Below are 25,792 nucleotides of genomic sequence, written 5' to 3'. Positions count from 1 at the left end.
AAGGCCCATTAGACTTCACATTCCAGGATGTCTGGCTCTAGGTGATTGATCACACCATTGTGATTATCTGGGTCGTGATAATCCTTTTTGTATAGTTATTCTCTGTATTCTTGCCACCTCTTCTTAATATCTTCTGCTTCTGTTAGGTCCATACCATTTCTGTCCTCTATTGTGCCCATCTTTGCATGAAATGTTCCCTTGGTATCTCTAATTTTCTTGAAGAGATCTCTAGTCTTTCCCATTCTATTGTTTTCCTCTATTTCTTTGCACTGATCACTGAGGAAGGCTTTCTTATCTTTCCTTGCTCTTCTTTGGAACTCTGCATTCAAATGGGTATATCTTTCCTTTTCTCCTTTGCTTTTTGCTTCTCTTCTTTTCACAGCTATTTGTGAGGCTTCCTCAGACAGCCATTTTCCTTTTTTTTTTTTTTTTGGCATTTTTTCCATTTTGCTTTTTTTTTCCATTTTGCTTTTTTTTCCCCACAGCTGCTGCGCGGGGTAGGAGCAGCCAAGAGTAGCTAACCCATGCCCAAGGTCAAGAGGTGCATCCATGAGGAGATACCCCACGTCCAATGTAAGGAGCAATGGCTGCACTTTGTTGGAGCAGCCGTGAAGAGATACTCCACATTCAAGATAAAAGAAACCCAAGTAAGACGGTAGGTGTTGCAAGAAGGCATCAGAGGGCAGACAGACTGAAACCACAATCACAGAAAACTCATCAATCTTACCACACTGACCACAGCCTTGTCTAAGTCAGTGAAACTAAGCCATGCCGTGTGGGGCCACCCAAGAAGGACAGGTCATGGTGGAGAGGTCTGACAAAATGTGGTCCACTAGAGAAGGGAATTGCAAACCACTTCAGTATTCTGGCCTTGAGAACCCCATGAACAGTATGAAAAGGCAAAAAGATAGGACACTGAAAGATGAACTCCCCAGGTCAGTAGGTGCCCAATATGCTACTGGAGACCAGTGGAGAAATAACTCCAGAAAGAATGAAGGGACAGAACCAATCATATGATCCATTAATTGTCCTTCTGAGTATATATCTGGAGAAAACCAGAATTCAAAAAAAAAAAAAAATACATAAAACCCATTGTCCATATCTGCACAATTTACAATAGCCAAGACATGGAAACGACCCAAGTCCATCAGCAGATGAATGGATAAGGATGTGGTGTACACACACACACACAGGAATGTTACTCAGCCAGGAAAAAAGGACAAAATTTTACCACTTGTAGCAATATGGATGGACCTAGAGAATATTATGCTTAGTGAAATGTCAAAGACAAACATTGTATGATGTTATTTATATGTGGAATCTAAAAAATACAAATACAAATTTAAATTCTGTTGAATATAAATGCAAAACAGGAACAGATATAGACAACTAGTTATCAGAGGGAAGAGAAAAGGGGGAGGAGCAAGTTAGGGGTAAGGAATGAAGAGATAAAAACTACTATGTATAAAGTGAAAAAAAAAAACAAAAAACAGGTATATGCTGTGTAACAGGGAATTATAGCAATCCTTATAAAAGCTTTTAAAATGGAATGCAATCTGTAAACATACTATATTACTACACTGTACATCACAAATATTATAACACATGTAAGAATTAAAGATTTTAAAATTTAAAAAATAAATAAATAAAGTATATGCATAGGAAAAAAAAAAAAGACAGTGAACACCTTGTTGAACATTTTACCACTATTTTACCCTACATCCTACTGTATTTTAGCAAATCTTATTACTATGGTAGATCATGTACTGGAAAAGTTTTATATTAATAACTACTTAAGTATCTGTTTCCTGGTTTATACAGACTTGGTAGAGAACATAGTAATATTCAAAGATGTATAACATACTGGAGAAATATTATAGTACATGAAGCAACCAGAAGATGTAAGTCAAGGCTTAGTCTGAGATAATAATGAAAGAAGAAAAAGTAACAGATAAATCAATTGGGTGAGACTTGATGGAGGAAAAGGATCCAGTTCTGGAAATAAAGGAAAGGTAGCATCTGTTTTATCTGAGAACAGCTTAAACAATAGCAACAAAACTGACCCAAATGTTCATGGTTATCCACAGAGAATGTCCTCACTGAAGAGTGCTGGGCAGAGAGCCATAAGGGAGACTGTGTGGGTAGTAAAGGATATGGAATTTTAAAGAGGGACGTGAAAGTGAGGTTGTAAAAACATTCACCTGGAAGCAGTTTGAAGCTAGCAAGAGTTTGGTAGCAATAGTAAGCATACTGAAGTTACATAAATGTGAAGTTATCAGATTCTAAGATGGTATTATTAATAACAGAAAGGAAGAAATGCATATTGAAGACTATATGGGGAGAAACTAAGATAATTTATTGCATACAAGAAGTAAAACTATCTTTCCAATATTATAGTTAAATTTGGGAACTGCTATATTATATTATTTATATTAATTTATATTTATATTTAATATATTATTTATATTAATTTATATTAATTATTTCCATCTTTTCCACTTAATTTATAAAATCAAAATCAGTTGCATGATACGTAAGGAATATAGAATATAAAAAGGAAAGCATTATTTGTTCCTTTTAACTGTTATTTCTCCATATCCAGACTATATATCAAATTCAAATACATTATAAAAATAGAAAATATTTCTTACAATATATATACTTACCAAGTTCAAAGTTTTATTGTTTTTCTTGAAAAACTAATTCCTAAATTATTCCAAACACAATTAGCTCAAATTGTTTTATTAATTCCTATTTAAGAGAAAAATTAATATTACATAATTTTGTATTAGTTTGCCAGTGAAATACTCTTACATAACATTCAATCCAGTGGGAGAAATTCTGGGTAGAATAAAACAAACTCAGTTGCTACAAAGACTATGACAGAAAAGAAGAAAAACAGACTGTATAATTCTATCAAATAAAATCCTTTACTTAAAATAAAAGCCTTGACTTAACTTCTGTAATCTATTTCTTCAAAACATTCAGAAACAGACCCTACAGTTGATGGATGGAAAAGTGTTAAAGAAATAGAACAGTGTCTCTGGCAGGTAACTGGTTTATTTTAGTAGTGAAAAACTATCACTGACTTTACTAAAGTTTCAATTTGCTTTTCAGCCATTGCAATTTTAAGAAATTAATTTTTCAGTGTGGTTTTAGAAAGTATAACTCAGATCAAGAGAGAAATAAAGAAGTAAAGATCATGCTTTAACAAGAATATTTCCTTATTTTGACATATACCTCTGGAAGCATACATCACCCTGCTTAGAAGAGTCTGTCTCCAATTTAGGAGACCAGCTTTATGATTTGGAAAGCCTCAAGCCCTATAGCAATAATTCTAATGAAAATAGGACTTGAAACTAGAATGAAACAATTATATACACTTCTGTTGGAGGGTTATGATTATTGCCATAAACAAAAATAGCTACCCTGAAGCATCAATAAATGTAAGCAGAAAGCCAAGTGTTCAGGATCTGAAAGAAATCAACAGGTACCTAATGATGGCCTTGTATAGACATGTGAATGTTATTTTTTTCCTCCTAAGTAGACAGACAATGCTGTTTATCTATTAAAATGGAGAGCTTCAAAAGGAGATAAATCTATGAATGCACTGAAAACATGAACCATGAGATATTAATTGCTATACTTAATGTCTAAAACTAAGGGAATAAGATATCACTTTATTTTTTAATATAAATTTATTTTAACTGCAGGTTAATTATCTTACAATATTGTATTGGTTTTGCCATACATCAACATGTATTTGCCACAGGTACAAACGTGTTCCCCATCCTGAACCCCCCTCCCTCCTCCTTCCCCGTACTAACAAAAATTTGTGATCAGCTTGGTTTCTCTGTGGTTCCAGGACTAATTGCATAAATTTAGGCAAGTTATATTATCTGGCTTTGTTTTTTTCATCTGCCAATAGGGATAACAATAATAAAATATAGTGTTGTCATGAGGATTGAATATGAATATTTCTTAAGACTCTCTAAACAGGACCTACTCATGAGAGCAGTACTAATTATAACTGTTATTTACTTATAAGTGTATTTCATGGATGTCTAGATGGCAGGTGGTAAAGAAACCAACTGCCAGTGCAGAAGACAGAAGACACATGGGTTCAATCCCTGGGTCAGGAAGATCCAATAGAGGAGTGCATGGCAATCCACTTCAGTATTCTTGCCTGGAGAATCCCATGAACAGAGGAATTTGGCAGGCTATACAGTCCATATGGTCACAAAGAGTCAAAATGACTGAAGCACTTAGCACACACATAAGTATATTTAACACAGTAGGGCACGGCTTTGTCATTTGGAGCAGGACAAGATATATTGAAGAAAGTTCAGATAGGAAACCAGACCTGCCCACTAAAGTAGAAAAAGAACTGAGGTGATGGACTCAGGACAAATCAGAATAAATTACAGTCTTACAATTGGAATCTGGCATCTGGTAGGCAAAGTCACAGGTAGTGGAGGACGTGCTACCTCCACAATGTTCATTAGGAGAATGGAAGATCCAAAGAGGCAAGTAGAGGCAAACTAAGTGGGAATCCAGGTATAGGCAGTAGTTTCAAAACTGATCAACCAATATTAAGCCTGAAGTCACTGGAAAACCTTAGATTCCCTAAAGTAACCTTCATATTCTCATTGTAAAGCATTAATTACTTTGTAGAACTACACATCATCTCCCAAAATAACAACTTCAGTGCACTCAGTTTCTCCTCTTCATATGAGCATATGATTAATTTATTGGAATTCGAGGTACATGTTATAATAGGAAGAAAATTAAAATCAAACACATTGTGGTTAAGAACATAACAAACGCATGGGAACTAAAGCCTACCCAGGAAGCAACAAATTCTCCTTTTAAATCTAAGTCATATGTATATACTTAAATCGATGACTTGAAATTGTTTTTTCTCTCTCTTTATGTATAAATATACATATGTAGGTATATGTGATTATAAGACTTTCATACTTTCATACCCTGAAATGTGCAAAGAAAATAAGGAATTAAGGATGCAAACCTTGCTAAAGACACCTTAGTTTCTTGTTTGCATGGTTATAACAGTAGTGCCTCAGGCACTCATTTCCATAACCAGCTTAAACGGTTTCCTCTTTCAAAGTGCGTAGTTCAATTTACATTTCCCTCTTTCCCTTCATATTGCTACCCTGGATATTCTCTAATCTACTTAAATTTAACATTCTTATTTCTTCCCCAAATACATCAGAGCAGCTAAACAGAGATGGAGAAAAACATCACCACATCAAATGTGTCAGCCACGGACATGCACACTCAGCTCAGCTCAGCTCTACCTTCAGGAGAACCTGCTGCAATGAACATACTGACCCAGAGCCACTGCTGGCAGCACCTACAGGTCCTCTCTTGGGTGTACACCAAAGCTGGGCTTCCCTGAGACTTCTTCCAGCCAGTAACTGGGTCTGGCAAGACTACTCTTGCTGGGCTATTTCTGCCCAATGTAGACTCTCCCAATAGTCAGCCTTTGCTGGGGGACCTCACATTGGCCTGGTCAAGACATTCTCAGATCTTCACTCAGTCACATGCTCTCCTACCCAGTTTTCCTATCTTTCCTTTCATTTCACAGGTGTCAAACCTGCCTCACAGTCTGAAGACTCCCCTCTCCTATGCCTAACCCTCCCCTGTATTCTTTGCAGGCATTTTCCCCAATAAATATTGTGCACAATCTCAACTTGGCATCTGCTACTTGAAGGACTTGAACTGACTCACTGAATTGCTGACCATATCTCTCAGGATCAGTCCTTAATTTCAAGCCTGTTGTATTTCCTTAGTCAATTCATACACCCAAACTTTCTTTATCCTCAAATTAATAAAACCTCTTCCATCACCCTGCCCCCAGGGAATTCCTTATTTTGAGGTGTTCAACTTGTAAATATTTCACTGACAAAATACAAGTATTCAGAAACACCCAATCCTGCCTACTGTGATTCTTCACATCCATCATCCTACCTACTGTGATTCTTAATTACTCTACCTTCTCTCCTGCTGCTGTGGTATCAGTATTCCTGCCCAAGATGAATCCCTCCAACTATGCATCCATCCCATCTCACTTATTTTTGATGTTATTTTAATCTCAGGTTATCAGATTTCTCTCACCTGAACAATTTAACATAATCAAACATGTTGCTTTATACCCATAAAAAAATCCTTCTGACTCCCAAACTTTTTAGAACTACAATCTGTATTTACAGTCCATTTTTACATTTTCCCTGTTCTGTCTTGAGCCCACATGAATTTATACCACTAGTATAACATGGATAGTTTGCTCCTGCCAATATCAGGAACATCTACCTTAAATCTGTCAGTTAATTCTCAAACTTCACCTAATGCAAGCAATCAGAAAATTTGACAATGTTGATCACTTCTTGAAAGACTTTCTCCACACTGATTCTAGACACTATGACGTTCTCTCGGTTCTCCTACTTCATTGAGTACTACTCCATTGAGCCTCCACTAAAGGCAGTTCTCATCTTCTACTGGTACCAATTAGAATGCCCCATGACTGTGGCCTTGTAACTTTTTCTAACTACAATTTGTGATGTCTTCCATTCTCATAGCTTTAAATGTCATCTTTAATCTAATGACAACCAAGTTTTGATCTCCAAGTCCTCACTTCCACCCTTCTTTGGACCCCCAGGTCTTGCTGTTTACTGAATATCTCCACGTGGTCATCAAATATGTATCTTAAGCATAACACATCCAAATAAAAATTCTTCATTATCCCAAAGCATACTTCTCTATCAAGTGCCCTCACTTCAATTAATATCAACACCTTTAAATTATTTCAACCAAAAATTTTAAAAGACCTTAACAGTAGCACCCAAAAAGATTTGCTTTATTCTATTCTTTTCCTATTTTTTTCTGATATCAAAATATCAGTTCAGTTCAGTCACTCAGTCATGTCCGACTCTTTGCAACCCCATGAATTGCAGCATGCCAGGCCTCCCTGTCCATCACCAACTCCCGGAGTTCACTCAGACTCACGTCCATCGAGTCAGTGATGCCATCCAGCCATCTCATCCTCGGTCGTCCCCTTCTCCTCCTGCCCCCAATCCCTCCCAGCATCAGAGTCTTTTCCAATGAGTCAACTCTTTGCATGAGGTGGCCAAAGTACTGCAGTTTTAGCTTTAGCATCATTCCTTCCAAAGAAATCCCAGGGCTGATCTCCTTCAGAATGGACTGGTTGGATCTCCTTGCAGTCCAAGGGACTCTCAAGAGTCTTCTCCAACACCGCAGTTCAAAAGCATCAGTTCTTCGGTGCTCAGCCTTCTTTACAGTCCAACTCTCACATCCATACATGACCACAGGAAAAACCATAGCCTTGACTAGATGGACCTTAGTCAGCAAAGTAATGTCTCTGTTTTTGAATACGCTGTCTAGGGTGGTCATAACTTTCCTTCCAAGGAGTAAGCGTCTTTTAATTTCATGGCTGCAGTCACCATCTGCAGTGATTCTGGAGCCCAAAGAAATAAAGTCTGACACTGTTTCCACTGTTTCCCCATCTATTTCCCATGAAGTGATGGGACCTGATGCCATGATCTTCTTTTTCTGAATGTTGAGCTTTAAGCCAACTTTTTCACTCTCCTCTTTCACTTTCATCAAGAGGCTTTTTAATGCCTCTTCACTTTCTGCCATAAGGGTGGAGCCCAAATCTTCTAAACATTTCTACTCACTGCTTCTCTTCTGATTCTCACAATGATACATTTTTTCTGGATTATTAAAATATATTGCTAATAGTCCCTTCATATATTCTCTTCTAGTAATCCATCCTCATCCTTTAAACCTATTATTTACTCTAACTTTTTAAATGTACGCAGGATCATAGAACTTTTATCCCAAGAATCTCCAGGATTTCTCTCATTCAGAGGAAATTTTAAAGATGTTAGCAGGAACTACAAATCCCTAAAATATGTTTTCCATTTTTCCCTTCCCTTTCTCTGTCACCTGTTAACTAACTCTCTAAGGAATTCCCTGGTTGCTCAGCTCATAAAGAATCTAACTGCAGTGCAGGAGACCCAGGTCTGATCCCTGAGTTGGGAAGATCCCCTGGAGGAGGAGGTGGCAACACACTCCAGTATTCTTGCCTGGAAAATCCCATGAACAGAGGACCCTGGTGGGCTACAGTCTATCCGGTCACAAGAGTCAGTCATGACTTAGCAACTAAACCACCACAGCTAACTCTATATTGTTTATTGACCTCCTTGCCTTTCTTCCATCAGCTTCTGCCTTTGAAACATATAATTCTGTTTGGAGGGAACTTCTAGATATGTTTGTAATTTACCCCAGTACTTCTTTCAATTCTTATGAACTAACTCAAATCCAACTCTGTCACTCTCTCTTCCCCTCAGATTTTTTTTTTTCATGGTAGTATGCGCAAGTTCAAAGTCTCTATACTGTAATACACACATCCACAGAAACAGTGAATATTTATTGAAGGATTAAACACATAAAATGAATAACAGGGCAAGCACAGAAAAGGAGTAGGATGATCTAGTCATCAGAACTGGAGTAGAATGATAACCTGGTTAATAAGATCTGATTAATAATTCTAACCTGGTTATTTTTCATCAAGGCACAGAGATAGTTAGAAATTGGGTTGTTATTAGCAGGTAAGATTTTTACAAATCAGCTACTAGAAACAAAGTTAATTGTGCAGAAAATGGTTAACACAGCTGGCCCAAGACTGCTATCCTTAAAAAGCCTAATTTCAAGATTGGCCCTTGGCCAGTGTCTGCAAACTTGGATTTCAAGAATACTGTTCCCATTCCAAAAATGAGAAGCATCATATACTGTGTCTGATATATTTGTGCAAACAATGTGCTTTAAACTACATCTGCTTAACTTCTGGGAGTCTGGAAGACTGGTGTGTGCTAGGCAGGGAGAGCCTATGTGATCAGATCCCAATAAAAACCTAGGACACGAATCTCTAGTCAGCCTCCCTCAGCAACAGGACAGCACACATGCCTTTTCATTGCTAGGGAAGAGTGTGCTCCGCATAACACCTAATGAGAGGGAGAGTATAAGAAGTCGGAAGACAAGACTCCTCCACACTCTACTGATGTCTGTTTCCCTTATCCAGCTGTTTACCCTAACTACAATTGTGTAATAAATCGTTGACCAATACTATTTCAAGCCCTCATGAATCATTCTAGGTAATCTTTTAATGTGAGAATGGCTCTGGGGGCTCCAAAACACAATAATAAAATGCCTCCATTATAATAAGATACGCCAATGTGTCAGAGCCTAAACCACCAACTGTAAAACAATAAGTATTTTTAAATTTTGTTGAAAAAACGGTAAGCTTTACATAAAGCAGGTCTTGTTCTTTCAGTAACTGCTGACTCCACAGTTCCTTGAATAGCACCTGTCATAAGAACCACTCAATAAATATATTGAATTAATAAACACCTAGCTCATCAATAAGGGACACATGGTTAAACTGATTTTACTTTTATTTCTCCATCTAATTCTTGAAAATGACAACATAAAAAGATAATGAGAGACCATAACACATTCATTATATATGGCTGTTGTATTTTTCAGTGTCACTCTGCTTCTAGCTTTTTGACCCAACTGGGTAAATACAAAACACTTCTGTCTATTACTCATAACAGCACTGGTAAAAACATTTTCCTGAGTACATTAGACAGAAGTCAAGAGTGCATTAGCATATTTTATATATGTATATATAAACTGAACTTTCAAGTAGTTTGACACTGATCAACTTAAATGTCATAATGGCCAGAGTGATGAAAAGGAATACAATGGAAATTATGCAGTACGTTAGAATAAGAATTCTGATATGCTAAAAATTAATTACTTGATTGTTTAAGGAACTACTATGGTCACATTCCCTAAAGATAAATACAATTTCCAAAATCTAAATGAAAAGATAACAAAATCAACTTTCTAACTGTGAAATAGTGTTAATAGCCATTTTAATAATTTGATTTTTTTATACATAAAAACATCCACTCTGTGTCACTCTAATTAAAAAACATAACTTCAAGCCCACAGTTTAATGATGATGTGCCAAAGGCATCACATTTACAAGATGGCATCCCATACACATTTTAGTCATAGGAGAATTGTGTTCTGCCCTTTTAAAGACCAATATTTACAAAGGATGATGCCAATACATCTGTTAATGAAAGCAATAGTATCAATAGCCCAAAACATTCATGAGTAACTTTCTCATTATATGAAGCAGGTGTCAGTTTTAATGGTTTCCAGCTGAACTAAAATTCTTCTCCAGAAAGGTTTGGCTTCCAGTTAGGATATAGAAATGTAGAAAGAGCATTGCTCCCACTCAGACAACAGAAAAAAACAAATAATCTACAAAATTATAATTTGTTCTTAGCTAATAAACTAGCAAACATCACAGAGGAAACAAGTAGGCTGAACTCTATGGAAAGGAACCTTCAGGGAAATACAAGTGATGGTTTATCTGGGGTAGGAAATTGGGGCTCCCTATAAACCAGGAGAAAGATTTAGGCTAAAACTTTTAATAAATTCCTAAAGACCAAGGGTGGGATAAACTGAAAATACAGAGCTCTCAAGAGCCCAAGACACCAGGGATTTTACATTCAATCTCAGAGCTTTCCATGGATGTCACAAGGCAACAAGAACAATTTTGAGCAGAGTCAGACATTAGAAAAAGGCCCCCTGTGTGGTTCAAGAAAAGCAGCTGCCATTGCAGGAAAGCACAAACCTGTTTAGAAACTTCTGTCCAACAGGAGAAAAAAAAAAAAAATTCTTGAGCTGGAGAAAGAGGAGGGGAAAGAGCAAACAGTTGCTTCTGTGGCAAGAAATCAAACAAACAAACAAAATTCTACCCTTGAAAGGAGATTAAGAGACTGTCCAGACTCTAGTCTTGTATGTACATCTAGCAAAAGGAAGAAGAGCAACATCTTCGAGAAAGCCCCATTCCCAGAACCAGGAACCCCAAACCAATCGAAGCCTGAGACTGAACCAGGACAAGAGAATGACTTCCCGTCCCCACACCAGGCTACTCTGTGCTGACTATGCACTGTCCTTCCCTGGGATGAGAGGTATGGAGATCTACCTATTCTCATGTGGAAGCACACAGGGCAAGTCTAAAGGTAATAGGGGAACAGGAGCACTGGAAAAAATCCTCTGACAATCCAACTCCCACCGTATGCACAATGTAACCCTGAAAAAATCTGAAGCAAAATAAGCACTAGGGGTAACTACAGGTACAACAAAACCCACACTCAACTAAATTTTTATGAAAGCCAGAAGGCAGCTGACCAGTAACTTTCAAATTCTCAAAGAAAAAAGCACCAACACAAGAAGTTTGTAACAAGCAAAAATATTTTCCAAAAATGAAAGCTAAATAACAACTTTCACAGACAAAAACAGAGAATTCAGTATCACTTACCAGAATGTATATTAAAGGATACACTTTAGGTAAAGAGAATAAGTTACCAAACAAACCTGCACCTCAGGTTATTTGTAAAATGGGGAAAACCAAGACTGAAATAAAAGACTATCTGTGTTTTTCAACATCAGGGGACCCCCACATTTTTGTGCCTTACCTCCAGGAGGTAGATCAGGTTCTCACAGTAAAGAGCAGAGAAAAATCCCCTGCAGAGGGGAAAAGGAGCCATTTTGAAATAGGCCACAGCACTCTGTTTGTCTTTAAAAGGTCAGCCCTCAGGTGAAATTATTTAGCTAGAGCCTAAGCTTCTGGAGTTAATCAGAGCTTAACTGACTTGGAGAAAGGAAAAACCCAATTCTAGCCCCTTCTAGTGGAGAAGGCAATGGCACCCCACTCCAGTACTCTTGCCTGGAAAATCCCATGGATGGAGGAGCCTGGTGGGCTGCAGTCCATGGGGTCGCAAAGAGTTGGACACGACTGAGCAACTTCACTTTCACTTTTCACTTTCATGCATTGGAGAAGGAAATGGCAACCCACTCCAGTGTTCTTGCCTGGAGAATCCCAGGGATGGGGGAGCCTGGTGGGCTGCCATCTATGGGGTTGCACAGAGTCAGACACGACTGAAGCGACTTAGCAGCAGCAGCAGCAGCCGCCTCTAGACTTCGATGTAGAAGAAAATATATACCCAAATAAGCTCACTCTAGCCATCATATCCCAATGAAGAGGGGCAAAAAATTGAGAAATATGTGTGAAGTTCACAGTTCAACAGTACAAGCTCACTCACAGACTAAGACCTACTCACAAGACTATGGAACAATTCCTGTCCACCCACACCTAACCACTAAAGGCCCAATTAGAGCAATTCCCTTTAACAAGTACATCATGTTCAGCTATGAGGAAAAGGGTGTAAGACATAGTAAAAGACAAGAATCAAAGTTTGAGGAGAAACAGCAAGCATCAGCACCAGACTAAATGCAAGGATGTGGGAATTATCAGACCAGGAATTTAAAACAACTGTGAAAAAAGATGCTAAGGCCTCCAATGGATAAAGTACAACATGCAAGAACAGATGGACAATGAAGGTAGAGAGAAATTAAAGAACCAAAAGGAGAAAAAATGAGAGATGAAAAATCACTGTAAAAGAAAACAGAAATGAAGAGTGCCTTTAATGGGATTATTGGCAAACTGGATAGAGCTGAGGAAACACCCTCAGAGCTTGAGAATATATTAATAGGAAGCACTGAAACTAAAAAGCAATCAGAAAAAGGACTGCAGGAAGGAAAAAAACAGGACAAACTAAATATCAAAAATGTGGGACAACTAAAAATGGCCTAACATTTTCCTAACGAAAATTCCAATAGAAAAAAGAGAGAAAAGAACAGAAATGTTTGAAACAGTAATGAAGGTAGAACACTTTGCAGGAAATGTTATAAAAATTCTTTAGAGACACAGCAAATGATAACTCAGATCCATATAGAGAAATGAGCATCAGGGAAGAAATAAGTAAAGGTAAATTAAAAATATATATTTTTCTCATTATTAAATGATCTATTAGCTAACAATATGTTCAAAATAATAATGGTAACACTATATTCTATCATATATACTTTGCATGTTTGATGTGCTTATGTATAAGTAAAATAAATGACAATACTGATAAAAGGGTCAAAAGAAAAGAATAAGGATTATTTTATTACTATAAGTTACTCACTACCTGTGAACCATTATATTTAAAAGTAGACTTGGATTGACTGAAAATATATATTAAAATCACCAAAAAAATTAAAAACAGAAGTAAAATGAACATGCTAAGGAAAAAGAAAAAAATTAAATCATATAAAATGCTCAATTAAAAAGCACAAAAGACCCAAAAGAGTGGAACACAAAAATAGGGATAAATAACAAAAGTGACAAACAGAAAAATACTAACACATATGGCAGATATTAATTCAAATATACAATAATCACTATGAATATTAATAGTTTAAATGCACAAATTAAAAAAAACAGATTATCAGATTGTATCAAGAAACAAACCCCAGCTATACATCGTCTACAAAAAAACCCACTTTAATATAAATTCAAACAAGGATTAAAAGTAAATGAAGGGAGTAAAATATACCATGCTAGCATGAATCCAAAAGCATAAAACTCTGTATTAATTTTAGACAAAGCCTACTTCCAAGCAATGAAAGTTATCAGAGTTAAAGAAAGGCACTATAAATGATAAAGAGGTCATTTCATCAAAATGACATAATTTTTAATGTATATGCATCCAACAACAGAGTGTCAAAATACATGAGTTAGAAAAAGAACTGCAATGAGAAACAGATGTATCCACCATTGTAGTCAAAGACTTCAACATTCTTCTATTAGAAATGGACAGATTCAGCAAATAGAAAATGAGCAAGGGCATAGCTGAACTCAATACCATCAACTGACTAGATATAATGGACACTGATAGATTACTTCTACCACTCCAATGGCAGAAAGTGAAGAGGAACTAAAGAGCCTCTTGATGAAGATGAAGGAGGAGAGTGAAAGAGCTGGTTTAAGACTAAATATTTAAAAAAAAAAAAAAAAAAAAACTAAGATCATGACATCTGGCCCCATTACTGCATGGCATATAGAAAGGGAAAATGTGGAAGTAGGGACAGATTTCTTCTTCTTGGTCTCCAGAATCACTATGGACAGTGACTGCAGCCATGAAATCAGAAGATGATTGCTTCTTGGCAGGAAAGCGATGACAAACCTAGACAGTGTGCTGAAAAGCTGCGACATTACTCTACTGACAAAGGTCCATATCGTCAAGGCTATGGTCTTCCCGGTGGTCATGTGCAGTTGTGAGACTGGGACCATAAAGAAGGCAGAATGCCAAAGAATTGTTGCTTTTGAACTGTGGTGCTGGAGAAGACACCTCAAAGTCCCTTGGACAACAAGGAGATCAAACCAGTCAATCTTAAGGGAGATCAACCCTGAGTAGTCACTGGAAGGACTGATGCTGAAGCTCCAGTATTTCGGTCATCTGATGTAAACCGAAGACATATTAGAAAAGTCCCTCATGCTGGGAAAGATCAAGGGCAAAAGAAGAGGGTGTTAGAGGATAAGGTGGCTGGATGGCATCACAGATGCAATGAACATGAACTTGGGAAAACCCCAGGAGATGGTGTGGGACAGGGAGGCCTGGTGTGCTGCAGTCCATGGGGTCACAAAGAGTTGGACACGACTGAGTGACTGAAGAACAATATAGATTACTTCATACAACAACAGTAGAACATATTTTCATCAAGCTCATATGGAATATTAACCACAATGATGTGGACCATGAAACACCCCTTGGCAAACTTCTCAATATAAAAATCATACAATATCTGTTCTCAAACCACAATGGAATTAATTTAGAAATCAGTAACAGAAGCATAAACGAAAACTCCCACAATATGTGGAGATTAAGCAACACACTTATTTGACATAGGTCAAGGAAGAAATCTCAAGAGAAATTAAAAGTTATTTTGAACTAAATGAAAATGAAAACACAACTTATCCAAATCCACATGGTACAGTAAAATCAGCACTCTGAAGGATATTCATAGCATCGAATGCATATAGTAGAAAAGAAGTAATATCTAAGTTTCAAACTTAGAAAAGTAGAAAAAGAGCAAACCAAATCCACAGTAAGCATAAGAAAGGAAACAATAATGAACACAAGCAGATCTTGGGAGAATGAACTTCCTGACAATATCAAGTCTTCCTGTCCATAAATATGAAATATCTGTTTATTTAGTTCTCCTTTGATTTCATTTTTTAATGAATGAATTAAAATGTATAAGCCTAAATAAATCAGAAGATGTAATAAATGCAGTAAAAAATCAGTTTGAATAATATACAGTAGGGACAAAGTTTAGAGAACTCAAAAATCAGGCAAATGAATAGTGTTTCTGAACTTGAGTTAGGCCCTGACCTTTTATTTGAGATAGCCCCTGACCTCCTATTTCCTAAAGTTACCTCAGTGCCAAGTTACCTCATACTCCAAATTTTCTGTTACTTAGAAATTCACAAAAAGTTAGTTCAACAAATACACATTATAGAGAATGTATTTTTTTCCCTCTGAACTTGGATAAACACTATGCACAGAAGAGGTGCTCCTTGAAATCTGTATTATTTCATTTTCATTTCGTTTGTCTTTTAAGAACTTAAAATTTTCCACATAGTAGGTATACAACAAATGTCTCCTAAAACTAAATATAAATCTGTCCCAAAAAGAACAGTTTATGAGTACCCTAAGTGGTTTATCATGTATGCAACTTCACAGATCTATTGTCAGGACTGATAGGAATTGAACATTCTTTATCTGCTTCTCTATTTCCTTTCCTGGAAACTTACATAAGTTTAAAATTCATGCTGTATCCTCAGCCTTCCCAGTGTCAAAATTAATAGGACACTGGATGAAATCCAATGAGCTTCATCACACATGATACTAAAATACAGAACATCCTATGCTTAGAATGTCAAATTACAGGTCAAAGATGAAATCATTTGCTGGTATGAAAATTAAGAGACATTTAATCTCTGAGCAATTTCTCAAAGATGCTCACAGTTGTCCTACTTAGCATAGTGTCTCAGCCACAGTAAAGCAAGCTCTACTTGCAAGGATAGAAATATGACATTATTAAAATGATATCTGCTTAATTCAACAGTAGAGAAGGAAACAGCACCTTACTTTTTATCTCCCTTTACCATTAAAATATCCATATAGATGTAATTGAGAAAACAGCTCTAGGACCCTCATTAAACTCTAGGAATCATGACATGAAGAAACAATAATTATAACATAGATTGGACCAAATTAAGAAATAAAGTCAATAGGTGATGCACAATTAACTTTTTAATACAAAATGGGACATGTAGAAAGAGTTATACTGGAACGCAGGCTCAGGAGAACTATTCCATCCTAGTCCTTAAATGGAAAACACTTAATTTTTTTTTAATCTTTCTATATTAGTAAAAATCTTCTACTTCTGGACATCTATTTTCCTTCAAAAGTTTGTGGTCTCAAAATCTAGGCTATTGAGGGTATTTGTATACACATATGCACACAAAGAAGAACTGAAGTGACTTGGAAAATGTAAGCAATAAGAATGATCAGATGTTACATCTAAAATAAAAAGAAAGGTTATAATTAATGGATGAAAGAGAGTGTGTATATGATATTCATATTATTTCCCATGTTAAAGTCAAGCCACAATTTTGACTCTTAATTATGCAGTCTCTGAAGATGCTGCTGCTGCTGCTGCAAAGTCACTTCAGTCTGAAGCTAAAAGGGATCAAATATTTACTATGATAATTTGTGGAGAATTTGAGAATACACAGCAGTTTTTCAATGGAAGCAAATTTCTTTTGTCAATTCAATCTAGAAGGTTATTTCTGTCTTGTGTGTGTCTGTGTGTGTGTGTGATTAAGGTGTTATGTGGGTAACAATAAATGGTACAGTGGATATCATCCTTGCCAATGTCCCTACAGTAAATTTAGTGGTGTATTTTAATGCCAAATCATCAAGAAAAGTAGGAACCATAATATTACACAATAATGATAGCACTTATTAGCCAAGACATTTGAAATCATTGTCTTTAATTAATCTTCAATATTTCATTCACATAAAAGACAGTATTTTAAGAGTAAGCCAGTTTCCAAGTGCTGCTTAACTAGTGAATGTCTAAACGAGAATCAGAAGCTGGGCAGTCTGACACTAATGTCCATGTTTCTATGAGCAACATTGTCTTCACTTCACCAAAAGAAAGTTTGCAAAATATAAATAGCAAAGGTCCCAGAGAGGACCAATACAAGTGTTATGCTATTCTAGCTCCATCAACAAATAAAACTATTTAATTTAAATACAGGAATAGATCAATGTCTTTCAAATGAACCTCTATAAAACTCTGACCTCTCAGTTTTCCATTCTTTTCATAGTTGGTGTTTTCATCTCTCCTTTATATCTCCTCAGACATTCACTTCTATGATCACACACTCAATCTTGATATCACAAGAAAATGAATATCCCATCTACTCTCGACGGCAAACATACATTTTAAAACAGCATTCCACACTGTTCTCACTTGGTCAAATACCCTCACAATGCTATTACTCGTCAGTGTCATATTGATATTATCAGTATACCACATGTTCCTGTTTGACCTAAATTTCACTATCATGATAATCACTATATTGCTTATGCCCACATCTTTCTTGTACCTTCTAGCATTATTATCTGATAAACCTCAAACCTTCATGAAACAGACTAAATGCTCTCTTTCAAGCAGCTTAAAACAAGTAAAAATTACCTATTTTTAATATGAGGGTCCATATAGTTCTTCACAACAGGGAGCCCTCTCATGGGGCCTCCCTTCAAGATGTTACACAAGAATGCCAAAGGATTCCACCTGGTGATGGTACCACCTTCAGCATTTGGTCTCCACAGTCACCACAGAAGAGAGGAGGGAGAAAGGAAGAAAGAAAATAGTTCGGTGTTATTCCTAAAACCCACCTCACATTTGTGTGTATTCTATTTAAATAGTATCTATTCTGAGTCTTCCCTGTTATCATACCCAAGATATTGATCCTACTCCTCTGCCCCCATTTTCCTTATTTACTTCATCCAGAAAAGGATCCTCAGAAACAGCAGGCAATGTATGAGGAGAAAACACAGCAAAATATGATAATATGGAGAGCAAGAGCAGAAAGTGCTTTAAGAAAGACAGCTATCAACTATGTCAAGAGATGCTGAAAAGAGTGAGTAAAACATCCTTCCCATGCTCTATCCAGTGTTGTAAGGGCTAAAAGGTCTTTCCTCAGATTATTTGTTTGGCTAAGGTTCTAGATACAATTTTGTTTCTGCCATTGAGATGCAGTCATACAATATCAGAAAGGTATGATAAAATAAAAGTCATCCTTCTACAGCTCTCAAGCAAGTTCTAAAAGACATGAGTGTGTGTGGGAGGGAGACTTCACGTTCCAGTATCAGTTACAGTGTCATAAATGAATGTAATGTGGAGGTAGTAGCAGGGGCAGCTTCCAGACTTCAGGAATAAATGGTCTTTAAATCAAAGGTTTCATTGTGTTTACAACTCTTAACCAAACAATTCTAATACCATCTGAACACCAAATTCCCTGAACTAAACTGTTTAAAATACCTAGAATTTGCTTGAGAGAGTATTTGGTAACAAGAGAGGTTGCAAGAAATTGACTCTCACAGAACTGGCTTATCTGGTTTGGTTAATCTGGAAGTTGGAAAACAGGATACCATTAGTTCACAGATGTGTGTGAAACAGTTACCCAAATTTTTATCCTATAATTCCCTGGAATGAAATGCTCATTGAAGGCAATATGTATGTGTGTGTGTGTGTGTGTGTGTGTGTGTGCACACGCATGCTCAGTCACATCAGACTCTTTGTGACCCCATGAACTGTAGCCTGCCAGGCTCCTCTATCCATGGGGTTTCCCTGGCAAGAATACTGGAGTTGGGTGACATTTCCTGCTCAAGGGGAACTTCCAGACTCAAGGATTGAACCTTCATCTCCTGCAGTGCTGGTGAATTCTTTACTACTGGCACCACCTGGGAAGCTATGATGAGTGAGTAATATCAACAATGTGGCTGGCTATTCTGATAGCAGTGGGGATTTTTAAATTTAAAAAAAAAAAAAAAGGTAAGTTCAAGGTTTTAAATTCTCGCTTAAATAATAATGAAGAACAAGAAAGCTCCCATGTTTATCCTAAAAATATCTCATGTCTCTTGTAGATGCAAGGTTGGGTTGTCAAATTTGAAAAGCAGAGCAGAAACTTCTCCTATGGGTTGCTAAATTATAACATAAAAGTGTTTATTAGCCACCTAGATCTCATGAAATTTAAAGGATTAACTAGGCCTCTGAAAAGTGGAAAGAGGCATTTGGATGAATTATAATGAATCTAAAGAATTTAACCCATAAACAACAAAAAAAATTTCTTAAAGACTAGAAAAACTGCCTATTCTCCTATCTAGTGACAGAAGTCCTGTCTTGTCTGATGATTTGCAATGATCTCACCTGAGGCAGTTACCTTCCATATAGATAGTAGTTGTGTTATCCTCCACCCCCGTCATCCCACTTGTCTTTGGGATTGTAGATAGATTAAGTTCAGTTCAGTTCAGTTGCTCAGTAATGTCTGATTCTTTGTGACCCCATGGAATGCAGCATGCCAGACTTCCCTGTCCATCACCAACTCTGGAGCTTGCTCAAATTCATGTCCATTTAGTAGGTGATGCCATCCAACCATCTCATCCTCTGTTGTCCCCTTCTCCTCCTGCCTTCATTCTTTCCCAGCATCAGGGTCTTTTCTAAGGAGTTGTCTTTTCACATTATGTGGCCAAACTATTCAAGCTTCAGCATCAGTCCTTCCAAAGAATATTCAGGACTGATTTTCTTTAAGATTGACTAGCTTCATCTCTTTTCTGTTCAAGAGACTCTCAAGAGTTTTCTCCAACACCACAGTTCAAAAGCATCAATTCTTTGGTGCTCAGCTTTCTTTATGGTCCAACTCACATTCATATATGACCACTGGAAAAACCATAGCTTGGACTAAGCAGACCTTGATCGGTAATGTCTCTGCTTTTTAATATGCTGTCTAAGGAGCAGTTCAGTTCAGTCACTCAGTCATGTCCAACCTTTTGCAACCCCATGAACCACAGCATGCCAGGCCTCCCTGTTTATCACTAACTTCTGGAGCCTACTCAGACTCATGTTCATTGAGTCAGTGATGCCATCCAGCCATCTCATCCTCAGTCATCCCCTTCTCCTCCCACCCTCAATCTTTCCCAGCATCAGCGTCTTTTCCAAAGAGTCAGCTCTTGGCATCAGGTGGCCAAAGTATTAGAGTTTCAGCTTCAACATCAGTCCTTCCCATGAACACCCAGTACTGATCTCCTTTAGGATGGACTGGTTGGATCTCCTTGTAGTCCAAGGGACTCTCAAGAGTTTTCTCCAACACCACACTTCAAAAGCATCAATTCTTCAGCGCTCAGCTTTCTTTATAGTCCAACTCTCACATCCATACATGGCTACAGGAAAAACCATAGCCTTGACTAGATAGACCTTTGTTGACAAAGTAATGTGTCTGCTTTTTAATATGCTGTTTAGGTTTGTCATAACTTTCCTTCCAAGGAGTAAGCATCTTTTAATTTTATGGCTGCAGTCACCATCTGCAGTGATTTTGGAGCCCCCAGAAATAAAGTCAGCCACTGTTTCCACTGTTTCCCCATCTATTTGCCATGAAGTAATGAGACCTGATGCCATGATCTTAGTTTTCTGAATGTTGCGCTTTAAGCCAACTTTTTCACTCTCCTCTTTCACTTTCATCAAGAGGCTGTTTACTTCTTCTTCACTTTCTGCCATAAGGGTGATGTCATCTTGCATATCTGAGGTTATTTATATTTATCCCGGGAATCTTGAAGTGATGGGGCTGCACTTTCTTCAAGAGGCTAAACAGATTATGATATGCAAAGTAGCAAGGATATATTCTGATCTGGGAGAAAATAGTTTTACCACAAGAATTAATTGATATTGCTGACTTATCCAGATAGATTCCTACATACTATATGAAGAAACAGATTCAATGAATTTCATTAATTACAACAATATGAATACAAAAGTGACATCCTTCTGTAAATAATGATTCATAAACAATATATCTGTGACTTTTATAGTAACAAATCAATCTTTATGATAGTTAAGACTTTCCAGCATATGCTAAACTCTATATGGAAAGATTCTAGGAGAAAATCATATAATGCATCTAAAACTGTAGTTTTAAATAAGATATTATGAATACCATGAAATGAAGGTGCTTTCATTTCTGATATTGTTAATACCAACAGAAAATTATTTAAAAGCTAACAATTAAGTATTAATAAAATATCTAAGAACATAAATATACATGCTAAATTCAGAATTAAAACAGTTAATAAGTACATGGTGTACAATGGTTCTCTAAATTTCGTATGGTACAATTTATTTTGAGAATGCTGAATGATGCTGAAGTAGGGGAAATGTAAAATGGTACACGTGGTACTAACATACAATTTTGGGTACTTTACAAAATTCTTTCATCCCATCACTGGAACTGATATAATACAAAACTTGAGGTAAGAAACCCTTTAAAGACAATCTAAATTATTTCTTGGATTAATAACTTGTATTATCAGAGATCAGAGTATCTACTTATACTAATTAATTTTGCAACTCACCAATAGAAGTTCCATTACTACATCATATCTATCTGTATATATATATACACACACATATATACATATATATGTGAATTTAGGATACACACACATACTCAGTGATACATACTATAAGTTTAGAAATATCCTTAGCTTCCAACACAATTGCTGGAAGCCATGAGAGAATTTCCTATAAGATCTGATATCAAGAAAAGCTTTACAATTAAAAACCAAACTGATTTTTAAATGGTTTTTAAGCCAACAAACAAAAATCGTACATATTTTCTTTTTCTGTGACAAACAGAGTCATTCAAGATCCATCTGTAGCAAATGCACAAAATGGTTTGCTTTTACATATTTTTATTGTTTTTTCACTTGCACTTTAAAATTTGCTTTATCCATTATTGCATATATTTTGCAAGAAATGTGACACGCTTGGGAAACAAGATAAGGAATACAAACCTTTAAATAAATCTAATAATTATCGTGTTTCAAATAACAGAAAAATGCTTTAAAATATCTTTACTCTGGATATCCTTTTTAGATGTACATTCCAGAGTGCATGATTTATATGGAGTGTTTGTCATAACATATTATTTGAAGTACAAATTAAGGATCATAAATATTTTATCATGAGTCTTTTTTCTTAATATTTGATCTAAAGCAACAAATTAAAACAAAACATATTTTTTACTACACTAAATAAATAAGAGACTGTCTCCCATTTGATGTTTGGCCAAAATAGTGTAGCATAGCCAAATCTGTCATGTACCTTGATCTTTGCTACTGGTCAAAAATAAAACACCTTTATAGATATCATAAATGCTTCCAATACCATTATTTTCTAAAAATTAACTACAGTCCCTTTTGACACTCACCCTCACCTCATTCATGCAGCTGATTTCTAGCAGTGACTACAAATTATGAGAACAGTACCACAAGACTCTCAACTTTTATTATATTTTTCCTTGATTCCATTGCTATTTTAGGAAATATATTTCATTAAGACTCCGAACTTTATATGTGATGATGGCTAAAACTGTAACTGAGAATTATTTCCAAATACCAATGCAGCCTAAATTCTTCAATTTGTAATGATAAATAGTTAAAACCTTGTCTTCTCCTACTTAAGATAATAAATGTTTTATTGTTTTCATCTTTTCACCAATATAGCCATATGTCCATGCGTTTATTCATGCATTCATTATTTTATCCAACAAAATAAAATACATAGCTTGAAGGAATCTTGATAGTCTGAGAATCCAGTCATCAAGTGATCACACTGTTGCATGACAAGCATTATTATAGGTCATCAGTCACTGTTGAATTTAGGTTAATATTAATTCTCAGAATTATTTTATCTTAGAATATACCCAGTATTCCATTTCTTTTGACAGTTAACACTCACTTGTTCTGAATAAACATTTTCATGTAGCCAGTTTTCAGTCATTGCATTCACTGTCAAGCTCAATCACTTTTATATCACTGAAACTTCTATATATCAGTCCACAACTAGTCCTAGGCATTATACAAAGAGTTAGACACAACTGAGCGACTTCACTTTTCACTTCCCTTTTTTTGGATATATTCAGATTGAGATAATCGTTCTTATCCTATGATTGATTTAAATAATGATCATTACTTTTTTTTAAATTAAATGATTCTCCTTTTTTGTTCTCTTCCAAGTCCCCACTCCCACAAAGCACTTTTTAGTGCTAGTAATATAGGTACTTCCCATCTATCATTCAAGTATTTTTTGGATACTGATATATCCTTGAAACCATGTTATCATATTGCTGGTGGATGTTCATTTAGTTTGTGCTGTGTGTCTAATATAACTCCATTTGCCCTCTTGTTATGTAGTGATAGTCACTGCATACTCTCCAACTCTTGCTATCACCTAAGGGTGAATATGAAAATCCCATTCCATGTTCTCTTATGAAGTATACAGTCTTGAAAGAATATGCCCAGAAAATGCAATGTTAGATCACAGGCACTTGATACTGCTAAACTGCTGTACAATATTTATACCATCAATAGTCGTATACGTGAGATCTCTTTTTGCTATATCCTCACTAGCTTCAAGTATTACATGGCTTTAATTTTTGTCATTCTGGAGAACTCAAAGTGTCCTTTAACTTGTATTTCCCTTGTGAATAGCAAGAATAAACAGAAATTTCCATTTCTCTGAATTACTATTCATTTTCCGAGTTTTCCCTTCTCTTGAATAACCTATTGCTCAATGTTCCTTAAATATTCTTGACATTTCTACATCTCATGCCTTATTTTGATACAGAAGTGTATTCTTTCTGTCACCTTTCTTTATACTTCTTTATGATTATCTCTGTTAAACAAAAGTCCTTAATTTCAATGCATATCTTTCTACTTTTTAGTAGGGTCAGATGACAATAAAAATGTCTAAGAGCCCTTAGTACCTAAGTCTCATTTCAGAGGCATAAATGGTCCTTGTTTTAAAAATCAACCATGGCACATTCTTGAGTCTACCCTTACATTAAACACCAAAAAAGCAGATGAATTCCAAAGTATGTAGTTCCTATTTATCCACCTGAAGAAAAGTGAATATTAATCTAGATAAATGGCTGTTATCATATTATGGCATTATTAAAGAGAAAAGTATGGATGGTGAAAACATGCTTGATACAGAGTGTCCGGGCTCTAATAAAACACAATTAGTGGAAAAAACAAAGGAGAAATTTTACTTGACTTTTAAACCTGATTTTGAAAAAGGAATTTCCGAATTAGTTCTTTAAATTTCAATGAATTGTGTGTGTGTCTGTGTGTGTATTTGTGTGTGTGTATGTGTGTGTGGTTGCTATTCTTTGTTTTTATTTTTTAATGTATGAAAGCTACGATGAATATTATTTTTACTATAATTGAAGAAATGCTTTCTTTAATATCCCAACCAATGAAAAGGGACTTAATTTTTAGTTTTCAAAACATGAAAAAACTAAGTGAAATAGTTTTGAAATATATTAGACACCTCTTTGCCTTAAAGATCCTAACAATTGTCTCCTTTTGTTTAGCGTGTTTCACAGGATGGTCACTATGAGCCCTATGTATTTTACTTGCCTGACACACTATTTTCCTGAAGAAATTACTGACGGATGCCTTGGCCTCTAATAAGTAACTAAAGACCTTACTTTTAAAATCAATATACCAGATAATCACAATTTTTCTGCCTCTTTTCCCGCTGTCAGACTGAGAGCAATCATTTTCTGTTTTAGTTTCCTCATCTGTAAAATAAAGATTATAATATTAGCTATATCATAATGGATTTGTGAACAGTAAATCAACTTATACACAAATTATTTGAAGGCCTTGGCCCATAATAAGCACCATGATTGTATAATTTATAAGCTATATTTTTATTATTCTTGATGATATTTGTGCTCAATCTTTCTTTTTATGTCAATATCCTCTTTAATAAAATTTTCTGTGGAATAATATAGCCAACATTGTTAACACTGTGTGTAAAATTATGCCAGTTCAGTCGCTCAGTCGTGTCAAACTCTTTGCAACCCCATGAATCACAGCACGCCAGGCCTCCCTGTCCATCACCATCTCCCAGAGTTCACTCAGACTCACGTCCATCGAGTCAGTGATGCCATCCAGCCATCTCATCCTCGGTCGTCCCCTTCTCCTTCTGCCCCCAATTCCTCCCAGCATCAGGGTCTTTTCCAGTGAGTCAGCTCTTCACATGAGGTGGCCAAAGTAGTGGAGCTTCAGCTTCAGCATCATTCCTTCCAAAGAAATCCCAGGGCTGATCTCCTTCAGAATGGACTGGTTGGATCTCCTTGCAGTCCAAGGGACTCTCGAGAGTCTTCTCCAACACCACAGTTCAAAAGCATCAATTCTTTGGTTCTCAGCCCTCTTCACAGTCCAACTCTCACATCCATACATGACCACAGGAAAAACCATAGCCTTGACTAGATGGACCTTAGTCGGCAAAGTAATGTCTCTGCTTTTGAATATGCTGTCTAGGTTGGTCATAACTTGTCTTCCAAGGAGTAAGCGTCTTTTACTTTCATGGCTGCAGTCACCAACTGCAGTGATTTTGGAGTCCCCAAAAATAAAGTCTG

This window comes from Budorcas taxicolor, chromosome 1 (genome assembly GCF_023091745.1).
Source record: "Budorcas taxicolor isolate Tak-1 chromosome 1, Takin1.1, whole genome shotgun sequence".
Classification (NCBI taxonomy): Eukaryota; Metazoa; Chordata; class Mammalia; order Artiodactyla; family Bovidae; genus Budorcas; species Budorcas taxicolor.
Note: the sequence above shows the minus strand (reverse complement) of the source record.